Raw genomic sequence first — 17,630 nt, forward strand, 5'->3', positions numbered from 1 at the left:
GGACAGAAAAAACAAAAAAAAAACTCCAGACGGCTGGAGAGAAAAATAAAATCGGCTGGGATGCCAGACCATGAGACCACCCAGTCCCCTCTGGGCATTCTACCTCACATAAATCAAACAGTCCTCTTTAGATTTAGGGTTCTCACGGAAGGACTTGATGATGATGGTCACGTTGACTTCTGGCCTTCAGTCCATCAATGTTGGAGCATCCTGATGCTTTGAGTAGGTGGTGGTGGTGCAGGTCCGCACCATAAAGAAACTGGCAAAAGAAACAGAAGAGAGAGTTGGGGTCAGTACGGAGCCACCATGAATAGTTAATCAGTGTGTATCAAGTTATTCAAGTGTATTCAGTGTGTTTGGGTTGAAATAAGCTATGAGGATAAATGTCAGAACACACGAGGAGCTCTCTACCATTTTCATTTTGTAAAAGTAGCTCTCAGTCGTAAAAGGTTGGAGACCCCTGGTTTAAACCAACATGACAACCCGTAATCTATTCAAATAATTTCTTCTTTTCTATTTTGATGACAGCAAGTATTCCTCTTCTTCATCGGGTGGCAGGGCGGTTGGCTTTGGCCCGAGTTTTCAGATTCACATCCTGCATCTGATACGGTGTGACCCTGAGCAAGTCACTTCACCTGCCTGTGCTCCAAAATGGAAGAACAAAACAAAATGCAACTAATTGTATTTCAAATCCCCTTTCAAATCAAAGTCACCTTGGACAAAGGCGTCTACCAAGTAATAATGAGTAATATTCTTATCCCTTAGGAGAGGTTTTAACCAAAAACAAATGCCTTCTTTTTTCACTGTCCTCCCAAATGTTTTTGCCACACCCTAAAAACTGCCTTTTTAATTATATATTTCAAATCACATTTGCTTACAAGCACCATTTCAGTTTTATACAATGTCTGTCAGGGGTGGCACGGTGGCGCAGTGGTAGTTCTGCGGCCTCACAGTAAAGAGATGAGGGTTCGCTTCCCGGGTCCTCCTTGCGTGGAGTTTGCATGTTCTCCCCGTTTCTGTGTGGGTTTCCTCCCACAGTCCAAAGACATGCAGGTTAGGTGGACTGGTGATACTAAATTGGGCCTTGTGTGTGGTTGGGGTGTGTGTATCAGGGACATGCGGCCAGGGCAGAGCCTCACCTGTCATCATGAAAATTAAAAAAAAAACTAATAATGATAACATAATAAATAAAAATTCTTTGCATTTATATAGCGCTTTTCTCACTACTCATAGCGGTCAGCAATTGCAGGTTAACATAAAATAAATATGTCCACTGGTCTGTGCTATAAATTTGTTTTCTGTATGATTCCAATAATTTTGATAATTTTTATAGTCAAAATCACTGAATTGGTGCATTTCCTGTTCAAATACTGAGGAGAAACGAGAGGTGAGGCAGCGGCGAGTCTCGCCTCACCTCGGACTGCACTCTCCCTACACATAAGGTTGATGCCTGCGATTGGCGCGTGTCTTGTTGCTGTCTCTCTGTATGCCACCAATATAATGTTTGCAGACACGTTTATTTTACACCCTGACTTTCCACAGTCTGGCTAATATCTTTAATGAATGTGTGTGACATATTTAGTCTTGCTGATTGGACATAAAGCCGTAGTGAAAAGGCACAAGATAAGTGAGGCTGACAGTACTGTGCTGCCCTGAAGGGAGCGCATGTGAGCCCAACAGGTGCTCGTCGCTGCTGTTCTTCTACGCTGAGGCGTCAATAAAGTTAGCGACATCAGAAAGTCAAGGGCACTGCAGCGCTCCATTTATTTTTATTTTTTGGTTCCGACTGAATGCCAAAATGGAAGGTTAAGATTTTTAAAACTAAAAGAAAGTAAGGAGGACTTACACTTACACTACAAGAAAGTGACAGAGATTTTCGTGGAGAAGGATAGGTGCATGGACTTCATTTACAAATTAAGGTAAGACCGTAAACGGTTTTCAGTTTTTTAGAAAATGGGATCAGAGTAAGAAAAAAACACTTCAATATTTAAAAAAAAAATTTTGACCTTAAAATATTGATTTGTTTTTCTTGCTATCCTTTTCTTGAACAGTATGTATTACAATTGAATTATAAAGCATCAGAATTAAAAGCTTTTAAAAACAACTAAATATTTCAATTGAGTTCAAAATTAAAGTCTGTTTTTTTGCACTCCACTCTGTACTTTCATTTGTATTGAATGAGTGTGAATTGTGGAATCGCAACGGCAAATTTAGAGCACATGGAGGCTGAGGAGCAAATGCACTCCCTCCACTCTCTTTCGCTCTCTCTCTCTCTCTCTCTCCGCTCTTTCTCTCTCCGCTCTCTCTCTCTCCGCTCTCTTTCTCTCTCTCTCTCTCTCCACTCTCTCTTTCTCTCTCTCCACTCTCTCTCTCCTCTCTCTCTCTCTCCGCTCTCTTTCACTCTCTCACTCTCTCTCCGCTCTCTCTCTCTCTGCTCTCTCTCTTTCACTCTCTCACTCTCTCTCCGCTCTCTCTCTCTCTGCTCCCTCTGCTCCCTCTCTCTCTCTCTCACTCTCTCTCTCGCTCTCTCTCTCTCTCTCTCTGCTCCCTCTCTCTCTCTCTCTCTCTCTCTCTCTCTCTCTCTCTCTCTCCACTCTCTCTCTTTCTCTCTCTCTCTCCTCTCCCTCTCTGTCTCCTCTCTCTTTCTCTCTCTCTGCACTCTTTCTCTCTCCTCTCTCTTTCGCTCTCTCACTCTCTCTCCGCTGCCTCTCCAATCTCTCTTTCTCTCTCTCTCTCTCTCGTTCTTTCTTACATATATGCGCCTTACCTGTCTGTGTGTGTGTAAAGAATGCTGATGAGATATGAAACATAACCAGTAGTCAAGGTGCATGCTGGCTGCCAGCTGAATAGTCAATAAGCTGCTCTTTGGGGTTCATAGATTTGTAAATCTGACTCTTTTGGAGTCACCAGCCATGAACCTCACCGCACGTCACTGGTATATATGTGTGTTTGCCCCGTATGTGGGTCCTCCAACCTGCAGGGAAAAACCTGGGGGTTGGTGGCAGAATTGGCACTCCAGCCACCATAAAAACTCCCACTGCTCCATTTCAACTGAACTAGTGTGGTGCTGAGGTGTCACCTGTTGTATGGCTGCCGTGACCCTGTTCAGGACAAAGTGGCTTAGTAAATGAATTCCCTGTCGTAATCTTCTTTATTTATTGATCTGGTTTGTACAATGCTGTATACTGTATACCCTGCCGTTCTATCTTATATTCTGTAAGTGCCTTGGGGTGGGAAAGGTGCTATATAAATAAAATGTATTATATTAACTGACAGCTAACTTACTTGCCCCTTTATTTCTCTATGCTTCTTTATATGCAGAAATCAACAAAAAAAATGTCACAATTACTTTATTCAAATACGGGTGGCACGGTGGTACCTCTGCTGTCTTGCAGTATGGGGACTGGGGTTCATGTCCCGGATCCTCCCTGAGTGGAGCTTACATGTCTGCATGGATGTCCTCCTACAATCCAAAGACATGCAGGTTAGGTGAACAGGTGACACTAAATTGGCTCCAGGGTGGCGTGGGTTTGAGTGTGTCACCCTACGATTGACTGGCACCCTGTCCAAGGGATTGTTCTTGCCTTGTGCCATATGCTCACTGAGACCATCTCCAAACCCCCCTCAGGATTAGGTGGGCTTAGCCAATGGTTTAGTAAAGTATTACTCAAATACAAGCCAGTTAAGGCACGTTTCACTTCTAACAAAAGATCAGTAAAGGCCAACAAAGTTGATAATGAGCCTGTTAAAGCAACTGCTCTATTGGGCTGAACCTCATGTGTTCATTGTAAGGCAATAATAATTTGTACTAAAAAACAAAACAGATAATTAATCTAATATCCCAATGCCTTTACTATTGTGACCGAGTGAAGGAATGACAGGGTGCCATCTAACTAACACACAAATTCTAAAACAAAAGAAAACGCTTCCGAGGCGTTGGCCGTCTTGTCCTCGGCCACACAAATAAACAAAAAGGGTTCGGCTTCACCCAAAGGATCAGAGTCTGTTTGCCCAGGAGCTCCGTCTGGCGGTTCACACTTGCCAAAATGACGCCTCCTTCTGGGCAGCCGGGGTTCTTATGGTCGAGGTACCAGAAGGGGTGGAGTTAGGTGCCCGCATTGGGCGGCTTCTTGGTGCTGTGGGGAACAGAAAGAGAAGACACTGTTAGTGACAGCGCCCCCTATTGCCCTGGCGGGTTATTACTTACCTCAACAGAGCCAGTAAGCAGATTCTCCCCAAATATTTAGCATTAAATGGACAGGCTATTGAATTACACAAGGAGTCATTTGACTATTCATTGTAAATTTGTGTAACGTGTATACTTCTGTTCCATATAATCATTCAATAACTGACTCTGCCATAAAAATGAAATCACAATGCTTACATCCTTTGTTGTATAATCAAGGATAGGTTTTACCAGACTGAAATCTCATCCGATGTAATAAGATAATTATTAAAAAACAGAATTCTCTGCCAGTCTTAAGAGTCTTTTACAGTATGTGTCGTGTTTCATGCCCCCCATTATTGATATTCCCAGCAATCTTGTACTCTTTGTGTCTATTGGATGCTGTGGATTTTACTTTAAGTACTAGGGGGCTTCGCCCCCTGCTCGCTTTGCTCGCCAACCCCCATTTTTGGCTTTCCGGATACACACTTGTAAGATTTTTTTTTTCTTTGAATTGTTGCTATTTCATTAGTTTCTCTTTTATTTCAGAACTTCTGTAAAAACAATATTTGAAATCTTTCGAGTCCCAACGTGCTGAATCTTTTTAATGAGGTCAGTGAGACGCGTTTAATGACTTTGTACCGTAATTCAGGATTGGAATTTCAGCACAGACAAAGTGATCTTCAACATCAGCAGTTAATCATTTTTTTTTGCAAAGTAACCAATAAATGCATGTGAGGTAAACTCCGTTTTTGAAATTGTCTTGACTTAAACTTCAAAGCCTTACAATATTTCCATACTTCTGACATATCACCTGGGTCCATATATTCGATCTCAATTCGCCTTTCCGTTATTTCTCTGAGTAATAATTTCTCTTTCTTTGTGCTAATGCGACCTTTACTTTCTTTCTTTTTTTTGACCCTGTCATTTTTTTCTGCTGTCTTGCTCTGCATGTGTTTCACGCCTACGTTTTTTTTTTTTTTTGAGTCTTTTGAATTCCACTTTTCATTTTCTCTAACCTGCTCTGCATGTGTTTGGCCCCCTTGTTTTTTTAACCTCTTTATGACGTTTTACTTTGTTTTCTACTCTTTGTCTTTTCTTTCTGACCTCGCTTTATCCTGCTTTTGTTTCAATGACACCTGGTCCGTGGTGATTATTTTCCCTTTTTCGAGTGATAATTTCCATTTGTTTGCGCTACTGCGATCTTTACTTTCTTTTTTTTATACTTTCTAATTTTCCTGCTTTCATATTCTTTAACTTTCTCCACATGTGTATCGCGCCAACTATTTTTTTTGAGCCTTTCCAATTCCACTGCTTTCATAATCTCTAACCTGCTCTGCGTGTGTTTAGCGCCAATGTCTGGATCAGACCTGCTGCCTTTTCAATTCCGCTTGTTCCGGGCTGATAATTACTTTCGTTATTTTCTGAATTTGCACCTCGATTCTTCTTTTGAGTCTCTTTTCTCCACACTGCTTTCTTCTTCACTTAGTTGTCTACGTTTCATTTATTATGGTAGGCCATTTTAACATTTAATCTTATTTTACATGATATCAGCAGTTACAATGCTGATATTATTGCTTTTAAATGTGTTATCACGCTTTTGCCCAGAGGGGACTGGGTGGTCTCGTGGCCTCGGACCCCATGCAGATTTTATTTTTTTCTCCAGCTGTCTGGGTTTTTTTTTTTTTTCTGTCCTTCCTGGCCATCGGACCTTACTCTTATTCTATGTTGTCTTATTTTAATTTCTTATTTTGTCTTTTATTTTTCTAAATTATGTAAAGCACTTTGAGCTACTTTTTTGTATCAAATGTGCTATAGAAATAAATGCTGTTGTTGTTGCTTTTGAAATTTGATATTGAGTTTTTGAAATGTGTTAGCATGCTTTTGAAATTTGATATCGAGCATTTCAAAAGCTCGATACCAAATTTCATAAAAAGACAAATGGATTAAATGTTAAAGTGACCTGCCATACTATGAAAGTATTTAAACTCTCTTTCTTAAAAATTAAGTTTCAAAACCTTGATATCAAATTTAAAAGCAACGATATCAGCATTGTAACTGCTGATATCATGTAAAACAGATTAAATGTTAAAACGGCCTGCCATAATTTATAACGTATTGTCCTTATACGCCTTATATGCGCTGAGAGCCCTGGGTCTGTGTCTGCTCAAAGCCAAAACGCGACTGAGTGTGTTGCTGCCCCTTCTCTTATTTGATATTTATTTGTAAGTAGGCCGTGTCTTGCAAGAATCTCATGTTCTACGTCATCGCGAGACGGTCCTGAGTCAGTCTCTTGGCACAAAGTCTCATGTTTAAGGTCCCCGCGAGACGCTCCGTGGCCAATCTCTTTAGTCTCGCGGGTATTTTAAGTGTCTTCCATGATCTTCACGTGAAGATCACGTCTCGTCGCCCTAGTGTTTCTCTCCAAGATTTTTTTTTTATAACAGAGACATTTCCAATAGTTTAATTCCAGCATGTTCCTTCTTGAGCTGCAGTGGTAATTTTTCCATTTCTAGTCATAATGCATTTGTTGGGGTAGACAGAACATATTCTAAGTGCCTGCCTATATTTCACTTTATCTAATTATGACAATAAATTTGCTAATTTGCACTCGCTTCCTCCATCGTGAAGTGCTTTGAGAGAACAGACATGTCAAACATCAAGGCTAAGCTCCCCTGGCCCCTCAGTTTGCAAGCCGTCCTGTCCTGTCCTGCCCTGGTCCTGCTCCACTGACAGACTGAGGAGACCCCACACTATGCGACTCTTCAATTCCACCTGGGGGGGTAAACGTTAACATTAAACAAAGATATTGTCTGTTATACCTGCATTGTTATCACTCTTTAATTTAATATTGTTCTTTATCAGTATGCTGCCACTGGAGTATGGGAATTTCCCCTTGCAATTAATAAAGTATCTATCTATTATATAGTGCCTTTCATGTCTATCTATCTATCTATCTATCTATTATATAGTGCCTTTCATGTCTATTTATTATATAGTGCCTTTCATGTCTATCTATCTATCTATCTATTATATAGTGCCTTTCATGTCTATCTATCTATCTATCTATTATATAGTGCCTTTCATGTCTATCTATTATATAGTGCCTTTCGTATCTATCTATTGTGGCTGTAGGGGGCACTAGTGCTCCCTTGAACCCTCAGGTACAACTCCAGACACCAGGTAAAAGTCCAAGACTCTTTATTTTCGTCTTCCACCAATGTGCACCAAGCACCTTCCACACTACTCATACAAAACAACAATAAACCAAATATTCAATCTCCTCCTCGCCCAGACACTTTGCTCCTCTCCCTCCCAGCCCAGCTCAGCGTCTGGACTGAGGCACCGCCCTTTTATAGCCCCTGACCCGGAGGTGTTTCTGTCCCATCAGTCCACAGTTCCTTATTCCTTCAGGGTCAGGGCAATCAGTCCTTTTCTTCAACCCGGGAGCACGTCGTTCCTTCCCGTCACATGACCGTGACGTACTCCCGGGTCATATGGCACAAAAGAGCCCATAAGCCCCCTCCACAGCGACTCCTGGTGGCCCCCAAGGTATCCAGCAGGGCTGTGAATAAACACTACAAAGTCCATAAGGCCCTGCTGGACCTCGGGGCACAATCTTGCTGTCGGGAGAGCTCCTCCTGGCGGCCTGGGGGTGAAGACCGGCATGGAAAGCCGGCAGTCCTCCACACTATCTATCTATCATATAGTGCCTTTCATGTCTATCTATATCGGTCCACTGGTGACACAATTTCTATTCTCCTACATCTCTGCCTTTCTCATTTGAACAGAAAGAACAGTTATGTAAGAATGCTATTGATTCGTGTTAGCCTCGCATTCAACACAAAAATCCCACCAAAGTAAATTCTGAAACTCAGTGAACTAGGCCTGAATATAGCACCATGTAACTGTAAGGTTGGATTTCCTTGCTGTACGGCACTCACACTTCCAGTACAATCAGACTACACAAAAATATCCAAAGCATGTTTTCCCCATCTTAAAAATGTTGGAAGGTTAAGACGTTTTTCTAAATATGCAAGATACTGAGACATTAATTCACGTTGTCTATTTCCGTCAGGGTTGACTACTGCAATGTGGTGTTCACTGGCTGCTCAATTTGTTCTTTATGCAGCTTTCAGTTCATTCAAACTGCTGCTTCAAGAATTGTCACAAGAACCATAAAGTATGAACTGTGATGGATGGCCGGGGCCCATGCAGCATACAGTCATAAGAAAAAGTTTGGGAACCCATCTCAGCCAGCATAAGAATGGACTCTCCTTTCAACCAAAAAGATAACAGTGGTATGTCTGTCATTTCCTAGGAGTACTGCGGTGTTTTCCGAACAAAGATTTTTAGTGACGCAGTATTTAGTAGTATGAAATTAAATCAAATGTGAAAACCTGGCTGTGCACAAATGTGGGTCCCCTTGTCATTGTGCTGATTTGAGTGCCTGTCACTGCTCAGTGCTGATTACTTGGTTGGATGAGCTCATTAAGCCTTGAACTTCACAGACAGGAGTGTCCAGTCACGAGTGGTCAAAGGTATTTAAGGTGGTCAGTTGCAAGTTGTGCTTCCTTCCCTTTGACTCTCCTCTGAAGAGTGACAGACAGCATGGGATCCTCAAAGCAACTCTCCAAAGATCTGAAAACAAAGATTGTTGAGTCTCCTGGTTTAGGGGAAGGCTACAAAAAGCCATCTCAGAGGTTTAAACTGTCAGTTTCAAGTGTAAGGAATGGAATCAGGAAATGGAAGGCCACAGGCACAGTTGCTGTTAAACCAACTCAGGTCTGGCAGGCCAAGAAAAATACAGGAGTGGCATATGACAGGATTGTGAGAATGGTGACAGACAACCCACAGATCACCTCCAAAGACCTGCAAGAACATCTCGCTTGCAATGGTGTATCTGTACATCGTTCTACAATTCAGCACATCTGTATGGCAGGGTGATGAGAAAGAAGCCCTTTCTGCACTCGCGCCACAAACAGAGTCACTTGTTGTATTCAATGCTCATTTAGACAAGTCAGATTCATTTGGGAACAAAGTGCTTTGGACTGATGAGACAAAAATGGAGTTATTTGGTCAGAACAAAAAGCGCTTTGAATGGTGGAAGAAGAACAACGCATTCCAAGAAAAACACCTGCTACCTACTGTCACATTTGGTGGAGGTCCCATCATGCTGTGGGGCTGTGTGGCCAGTTCAGGGACTGGGGCCCTTCTTAAAGTCGAGGGTCGGATGAATTCATCCCAATATCAACAAATTCTTCAGGATAATGTTCAAGCATCAGTCACAAAGTTGAAGTTAGCAGGGGTTGGATATTCCAGCAAGACGATAACCCAAAACACAGTTGGAAATCTACAAAGGCCTTCATGCAGAGGGAGAAGTACAATGTTCTGGAATGGCTGTCACAGTCCGCTGGCTTGAATATCATCGACAATCTATGGGATGATTTGAAGCAGGCTGTCCATCAAATTGAGCTGAACTGGAGAGATTTGGTATGAAGAATGGTCAGAAATACCTCCATCCAGAGTCCAGTCACTCATCAGAGTCTTTAGGAGAACAGCGTCGAGAGGATCAAAGGAGCAAAAGGAGGCTCAGCTAAGTATTGATGTCCTATCTCTGTTGGGTGCCCACATTTATGCTCTGTCTAATTCTGTTATGATGCATATTGCATATTTTCTGTTAATCCAATGAACTTAATGTCACTGCTGAAATCCTGCTGTGTCCATAAGGCATGTCAGATATTAAAAGGAAAGCTCAGTCAATGAGAAACAAAATTCCAAAGAATTAAGAGGGCTTCCCAGACTTTTTCATATGACTGTATGTTCCAGGGGAGCAAGCATGGGAAACCCAATATCTGCCCCTGGACGCTAGATGGCAGCCTCCCTGGGTTGCAGTGGTGCCTCGCACTCCCGCAGGACCTAATGGGGGTCGGAGTTTGGTGCAGCCTGTGTTGGGTTCGCAGGCACCGCCAGGGGGTGCTGCAGCAGGAGCTGCTGGACCCTTCTGGGCACTGGTTTCGCCACACCCGGAAGGGCAGCCGGATGTCGGCAATCAAGCACCTGGAGCACTTCTGGGTGCCTAATAAAAAGGCGCCAGTGGCCACCACTCATTGGCCAGAGTCGGGAGGAGGAGGACGAAGCTTAGAGGAGGAATGGTGTTGCCGAAAGAGAGGAGTGTGCTGTGTTTTAAGTGCTTTATTTGTACACTTTGGACTGTGTTGTGTCTGTCGTGATTACGGGGAAGACGTACCCAACAGGTGAAGAACAATAAAAGTTTATTTATTTTATATGTGCCTCCTGTGTCCATCTGTGTCGGGTCAGGCGTTTATATAGCGCCTTGTTACAACACATAACCCCAGTCCTAGAGTCACTACACTGGCTCCCGGGTTAAGTTCAGAGCGGATTTCAAAATCCTCCTTTTAGCTTTTAAACGGCCAAGGCCCTGCTTACTTATCTGAGCTTACCATTACTTTCAAGCCAGAGAGCACATTGAGATCTCAGGATACCAGCCTACTAAAGATTCCAAGGATTAATAAAATAACAGTTTGTCCCAAAGCGATGGAATCATCTGCCTGCTAATATTAGAGATGCCTCTTCAGCTTCAGGTGGAAGACTCATGATTTTAGCCTGGCATACCCTGACTTAAGCTGCTGATTACCTGGGCATACTGCATCTCTGTTTACTAAGCATCTCTAGTGTGAAAGATCAGCCTGGCAACATACAGACATGGACTCCAGATGTCCCAAACGCACGCACTATTTATTAGAACTACTGCACACACAATGCTGTGCACAAACCACAAGGCTCAGTCCTTTGTACTTCTCTTCAGCAGCCTCCACTCCTCTCTCGAAAGCTTCGTCTTCTCCCTCCCGACTCCGGCTCCTCGAATGGAGTGAGGTGCTCCATAATGGTCTTCCGGCAGCACTTCCTAGTGTGGCGGAAGTGCTGCCTTTGCACCCGGAAGCACTCCAGGCATACATTGTTCCTGTTTTGGCAGCACTTCCTGGTGTGGCGGAAGTGATGTTCTCTTTGGCTCAGAAACCATCCAGGCACCCCCTGGTGGCAACCAAGAACCCCCACAGGGCTGAGCTTCTCAGATCCATGGCCCTGATGGAATTCAGGGGGTATGCCTTGTTACGTCCAGAGGGAGGTACTGCCCCTCTCCCGGTCCTTCTGGGTTCCAGGAGTCCCGGTGGGCCAAAATCTCTGGCCGTCTGCCACAACAGTAAGTATCACAATATTCTAAACTGTTACTAACCCTCTGCTATTCTGTGTATCTTCTCAGCATCTGGATGTGGCACATGGTACCACTGTCCTACTGCCAGGCTGCTCGCATGCATGTTACTAAATGGATTAAAGGCCAGATGTCCACATGACCGTCATCATCATCATCAGGTTCTTCCATGTCAACACTGAATACAATGAGGACTGATTGTGAGGTCATTTATGTTAGGTTGGAATGCCTAGAGGGGGCTGGGTGGTCTCGTGGCCTCGGACCCCCTGCAGATTTTATTTTTTTTCCTTCTCTGGCCGTTTAGAGTTTTTTGTTTCCTCACTTTTCTTCTATGTTAATGAGTGTTCCCTAATTCTATTTTCTAATTGATTTTGTCTTTTTTTCTCTTTCTTCATCATGTGAATTTCCCCTTGGGATTAATAAAGTATCTGTCTAAGGCACTTTGAGCGACACCATTAGTATGAAAATGTGCTCTAGAAATAAATGTTGTTGTTGTTTAAAAAGTCATCTCAGATAAAGGAGACCTGGAATCATCGGATGGAAAGACTCTCTCGTCAGATTAGATAGCCAGCACGGATTTCACTTTAGAACGGGGAGGACTTTGACTTTCTCTTTTACATTTTTAATCTGCACTCTTGTCAACCGGCCATAGTTCATCAATTAATTAGTGGACAGGTATTGTGGGTTTTGATTTGTGTTTAATCGGTTTCTACCTTGTTCTCTGTGTGTTTTAACAAACCTTGCATCCATATGTATACCAGTTCTGTAGTTAGGAATTAGTGGCATCTATCCTTGAATTTGAACTGAGACTTGTTCACAGCTCTCTGTGAATACACTCAGTGAAGTTCGCTATCCAAAATAATGAATTGTATTGCATTTCACTGTCCACTCGTGCACCACAGGGCTGTGTCTCCTCTCCTGTCCTGTTCACTCTACTAACACACGACTGCACTGTCAGGTATGTGGATAATACAGCGGTGGCATTTCTTCTGTCCAACTGACCTTCTCATTGGACCGTCATTTAGACTAAAAAAAATTTACATTCTATATTTAAGGATATATACAGTGGGTACAGAAAGTATTCAGACCCCCTTCAATTTTTCACGGTTTGTTATATTGATTCCTAAAATCATTTAAATTAATTTTTTCCCTCATTAATGTACACACAGCACCCCATATTGACAGACAAAAAAAACAAATTTTTGAAATTGTTGCAGATTTATTAAAAAAGAAAAACTGAAATATCACCTGGTCCTAAGTGTTCAGACCCTTTGCTCAGTATTTAGTAGAAGCCCCCTTTTGAGCTCATACAGCCAGGAGTCTTCTTGGGAAAGATGCAACAAGTTTTTCACAGCTGGATTTGGGGATCCTCTGCCATTCCTCCTTGCAGATCCTCTCCAGTTCTGTCAGGTTGGATGGTAAACGTTGGTGGACAGCCATTTTTAGGTCTCTCCAGAGATGCTCAATTGGGTTTAAGTCAGGGCTCTGGCTGGGCCATTCAAGAACAGTCACTCCTTCGTTATTTTAGCTGTGTGCTTAGGGTCATTGTCTTGTTGGAAGGTAAACCTTCGGCCCAGTCTGAGGTCCTTAGCACTCTGGAGAAGGTTTTTGTCCAGGATATCCCTGTACTTGGCCACATTCATCTTTCCCTCGATTGCAACCAGTCGTCCTGTCCCTGCAGCTGATAAACACCCCCACAGCATGATGTTGCCACCGCCATGCTTCACTGTGGGGACTGTATTGGACAAGTGATGAGCAGTGCCTGGTTGTCTCCACACATACCACTTAGAATTAAAGCCAAAAAGTTCTATCTTGGTCTCATCAGACCAGAGAATCTTATTTCTCACCATCTCAAAGTCCTTCAGGTGTCTTTTAGCAAACTCCATGCGGGCTGTCATGTGTCTTGCACTGAGGAGAGGCTTCCGACAGGCCACTCTGCCATAAAGCCCTGACTGGTGGAGGGCTGCAGTGATGGTTGACTTTCTACAACTTTCTCCCATCTCCTGGCTGCATCTCTGGAGCTCAGACAAAGTGATCTTTGGGTTCTTTACCTCTCTCACCAAGGCTCTTCTCCCCCGGTAGCTCAGCTTGGCCGGACGGCCAGCTCTAGGAAGTGTTCTGGTCGTCCCAAACGTCTTCCATTTAAGGATTATGGAGGCCACTGTGCTCTTGGGAACCTTAAGTGCAGCAGAAAGTTTTTTGTAACCTTGGCCAGATCTGTGCCTGGCCACAATTCTGTCTCTGAGCTCTTCAGGCAGTTCCTGTGACCTCATGATTCTCATTTGCTCTGACATGCATTGTGAGCTGTAAGGTCTTATATAGACAGGTAGATGTGTGACTTTCCTAATCAAGTCCAATCAGTAGAATCAAACACAGCTGGACTCAAATGAAGGTCATCTCAAGGATGATCAGAAGAAATGGAAAGCACCGGAGTTAAATATATGAGAGTCTCAGCAAAGGGTCTGAATACTTAGGACCAGGTGATATTTCAGTTTTTCTTTTTTAATAAATCTGCAGCAATTTCAAAAATTCTTTTTTTTTGTCTGTCAATATGGGGTGCTGTATGTACATTAATGAGGGAAACAATTAATTTAAATGATTTTAGCAAATGGCTGCAATATAACAAAAAGTGAAAAATTGAAGGGGGTCTGAATACTTTCCATACCCACTGTATATAGGATTTACTGTATATGTCAGGATGCTATTCATAGACTTTAGCTCTGCCTTCCACACAATCATCCCTCAAAAGCTGAGCAGGTTGGGCCTGAACACCATCATCTGCTTCTTGACAGAAAGACCCCAGTCAGTTCAGATGGGCTGCAACACTTCCAGCATCATCACACTGAGCACTGGAGCAGCTCTGGGCTGTGAGCTTAGTCCTCTGCTCTTCACCCTGCTGACTCACGACTGCACAGCCACGCACAACACCAACCACATCATCAAGTTTGTGGATGATACGACGGTGCAGGGACTGATAAGCAGGGATGATGAAACAGCATACAGAGATGAGGTGGTGGGGCTGTCCGCATGGTGTGAAGACAACAATCTATCTCTCAGCGTCGACAAGACAAAAGAGATAATTGTGGACTTCACATCCTGCTCACATCCCACTCAGCATCAGCGGTTTAGATGTGGAGACTGTTAGGAATACCAAGTTCCTCGGTGTGCACATAACTGAGGAACTTACATGGACACATAACACCTCATCACTAATCAAGAAAGCCGAGAAGAGACTACACTTCCTGAGGCGGCTGAAGGGAGCAAGTCTTCCCCTTCCATCCTCACCACGTTCTACAGAGGCATCATTGAGAGTGTCCTGACCAGCTGCATCAATGTCTGGTATGGCAACTGCAACATATCCCACCGCAAGCACCTGCAAAGGATAGTGAAGACAGCAGAGGACATTATTGAGGTGCCTCTCCCTTCACTACAGGACATATTTTACAAACGCAGTGTCCACAAGGCCTGCAGCATTGAGCAGGACCCCTTACACCCCTCACATGGACTTATCACACTTCTGCCATCCAAGAGAAGATACCACAGCATCAGAGCCAGATCTGCCAGGCTGCAGAAGAGTTTTTACTCCCAAGCTGTCAGACTCCTTAACACCAGGCTGCCCCCGGGATCTTCTACACGGCCTCAACCACCTGAAAACAGAACTTTTATACATGCAGACCACTGTCCTGTAAAGACCAGTGTGCAGGTAGAAAAGAACTGAAGATCTCATACTGACCTTTAAGGATTTTGCACTTTGACGTCCTTCTGCTGTGAAACATTCTGACCTGTCATTGTTTATATGTCTTAAACAACTATCATCATACACTTATCATTTCTGTATTATCTATATCTATTATTTATTATACAAGTAATCCCTCGCTATATCGCGCTTCGACTTTCGCGGCTTCACTCCATCGCGAATTTTAAATGTAAGCATATCTAAATATATATCATAGATTTTTCGCAGATTTCTGCAGACAATGGGTCTTTTAATTTATGGTACTTGCTTCCTCAGTTTGTTTGCCCAGTTGATTTCATACAAGGGACGCTATTGGCGGATGGCTGAGAAGCGACCCAATCAGAGCACGTATTACGTATTAACTAAAACTCCTCAATGATATACGATATGCTTCCCGCGCGCTGCTTCGCACACTTAAAAGCTCTAACAGCCCGTACTGATTTTTCATTGTTTGCTTTTCTCTGTGTCTCACTCTCTCTGAGAAATACAGGCAGATACTTATCCATCATGCAATACCATCAGGGAGACGTATGATTAGCCCCATTATCTGCTCCTGACGGAGGGGCTGTTTGCTTAGAAGATACGGACACGCCTGTAAAAAAATGCTGAAAGGCTACCTTCACGTTGATCACTTCATTGCGCCGCTTTATCGCGGTGCTTGCATACTTAAAAGCCCAACAGCGCGTATTGATTTTTGATTATTTACTTTTCTCTCTCTCTCTGACATTCTCCGCTCCTGACGTGCATCTTGAAGAGGAAGATATGTTGGCATTCTTTTAATTGTGAGAAAGAACGGTCATCTCTGTCTTGTCATGGAGCACAGTTTAAACTTTTGACTAAAGGGTGTTATTTCATGTCTAGAGGGCTCTAATAATGTTTTAAAACGTATTTAGAAGGTCGTAAGCAGGTTTTCAATGCTCTAACTGCGAAAATATTAGATTTATAAATAAAGAATCCTACTTCTTGGAAATCCATTTATCTGTCTGGAGCGGATCAACTGCTATAAACGAGGGTTTGCTGTATAACAGTGCGGAGAATATTTATAAACAGTGTGGGAGAGTTTCTAAGGGCTTAAAATATATAAAAATAACCAAACAAACATATGGTTTCTACTTCGCGGATTTTCATCTATCGCGATGGGGTTCTGGAACGCAACCCCCGCGATCGAGGAGGGATTACTTGTATTATATATCTATTGACTATATTTATGTATCTAGATTGCAAACACCATACCTTGCATCAATGCTCATATTGCTAACTACACGTTAATATTGCTGCTACTTCTTTGTCTTGTCTTGTTTGTGTTTTAATTTTAAATTTCAATTTTAATTATATTTTTAATTTAATTTTAATGCATTATTTGCACGTCATGTTGTTACTCTGTGGACCCTGAGCTTCACAATTTCGTCTATCTGTATACTTGTATGTGGTTGAGATGACAATAAAGTTTGCTTTGACTTGACCTTTTGACTTTGACTTAAGGACTCTGTTTCTCTTAATTATATATCTGCATGTAACTGTGCATTCGTTTTTTGTATACTAGATAGATAGATAGATACTTTATTAATTCCAAGGGGAATAACACATAATCCAGCAGCAGTATACCGATACAAAAAAAAAAAACAATATAAAATTAAAGAGTGATAACAATGCATGTAAAAGCAGACAATAACTTTCAATAATGTTAACGTTTACCTCCCGGGTGGAATTGAAGAGTGGCATAGTGTGGGGTCTCCTCCGTCTGTCAGTGGAGCAGGATGGTGACAGCAGTCTGTCGCTGAAGCTGCTCCTCTGTCTGGAGATGATCCTGTTCAGTGGATGCAGTGGATTCTCCATGATTGACAGGAGTCTGCTCAGCGCCCGTCGCTCTGCCACGGATGTCAAACTGTCCAGCTTTATTCCTACAATAGAGCCTGCCTACAATACTATTCGTATACTATTATTTTTTGAGCCAGTAGCCGTACCTCGTTCCCTTCAGAACAGGTCATCCACGTGAAGCTAAGCATATCTGGGCCCGGCCAGTACTTGGAAAATCTTGGGTGGCTGCTAGAAGACATGTGGGTGAGGCCAGCGGGGGGCGCTTACCCTTTGGTTTGAATGTGAATCCTAATGTTGTGTAGTAATGGGGACGCTATGCTGTAAAAATGGCATCGTCCTTTGGATGAGATGTAAAACCGAGGTCCTGACTCCTCACTGTGGCCATAAAAAAGCCCTACGTAAAGAGTCAGGTGTATCCCGATGTCCTGGCTGCATTGCCCACTATGGCCCCCATTCATTCTGGTCCCCTAATCATAATAATAATAATAATAATAATAATAATAATAAAAGTCTCTTCATTTTCTTGAAGCTAGGGTTGAACACCATTTGGCTCTGTCCTTTGATTTCATTTCCCAAATCCTATTATGTGATATCATCTACGGTTAACTTCTGCTCCATACTTGTGGTATTTTTATAATGTATTGAGGATTTGTTCTGTTCCATATATTGTATTGTAT

General features: G+C 42.8%; 1 long non-coding RNA gene across 2 annotated transcripts in view; it reads right to left on the bottom strand.

The window, feature by feature from the left end:
* Positions 1 to 222: 222 nt before the first annotated feature.
* The window catches only part of LOC120526323, a 36,453-nt gene continuing 19,045 nt past the window's right edge, over positions 223 to 17,630 (bottom strand). For both annotated transcript variants that reach the window (XR_005633115.1, XR_005633116.1), the window contains exons 2-3: positions 3,350 to 4,136; positions 223 to 259 (exon numbers count right to left, since the gene is read on the bottom strand). This is a non-coding gene — a long non-coding RNA (uncharacterized LOC120526323). The remainder of the gene's footprint in view (positions 260 to 3,349; positions 4,137 to 17,630) is intronic.

This window comes from Polypterus senegalus, chromosome 3 (genome assembly GCF_016835505.1).
Source record: "Polypterus senegalus isolate Bchr_013 chromosome 3, ASM1683550v1, whole genome shotgun sequence".
NCBI classification, from domain to species: Eukaryota; Metazoa; Chordata; class Cladistia; order Polypteriformes; family Polypteridae; genus Polypterus; species Polypterus senegalus.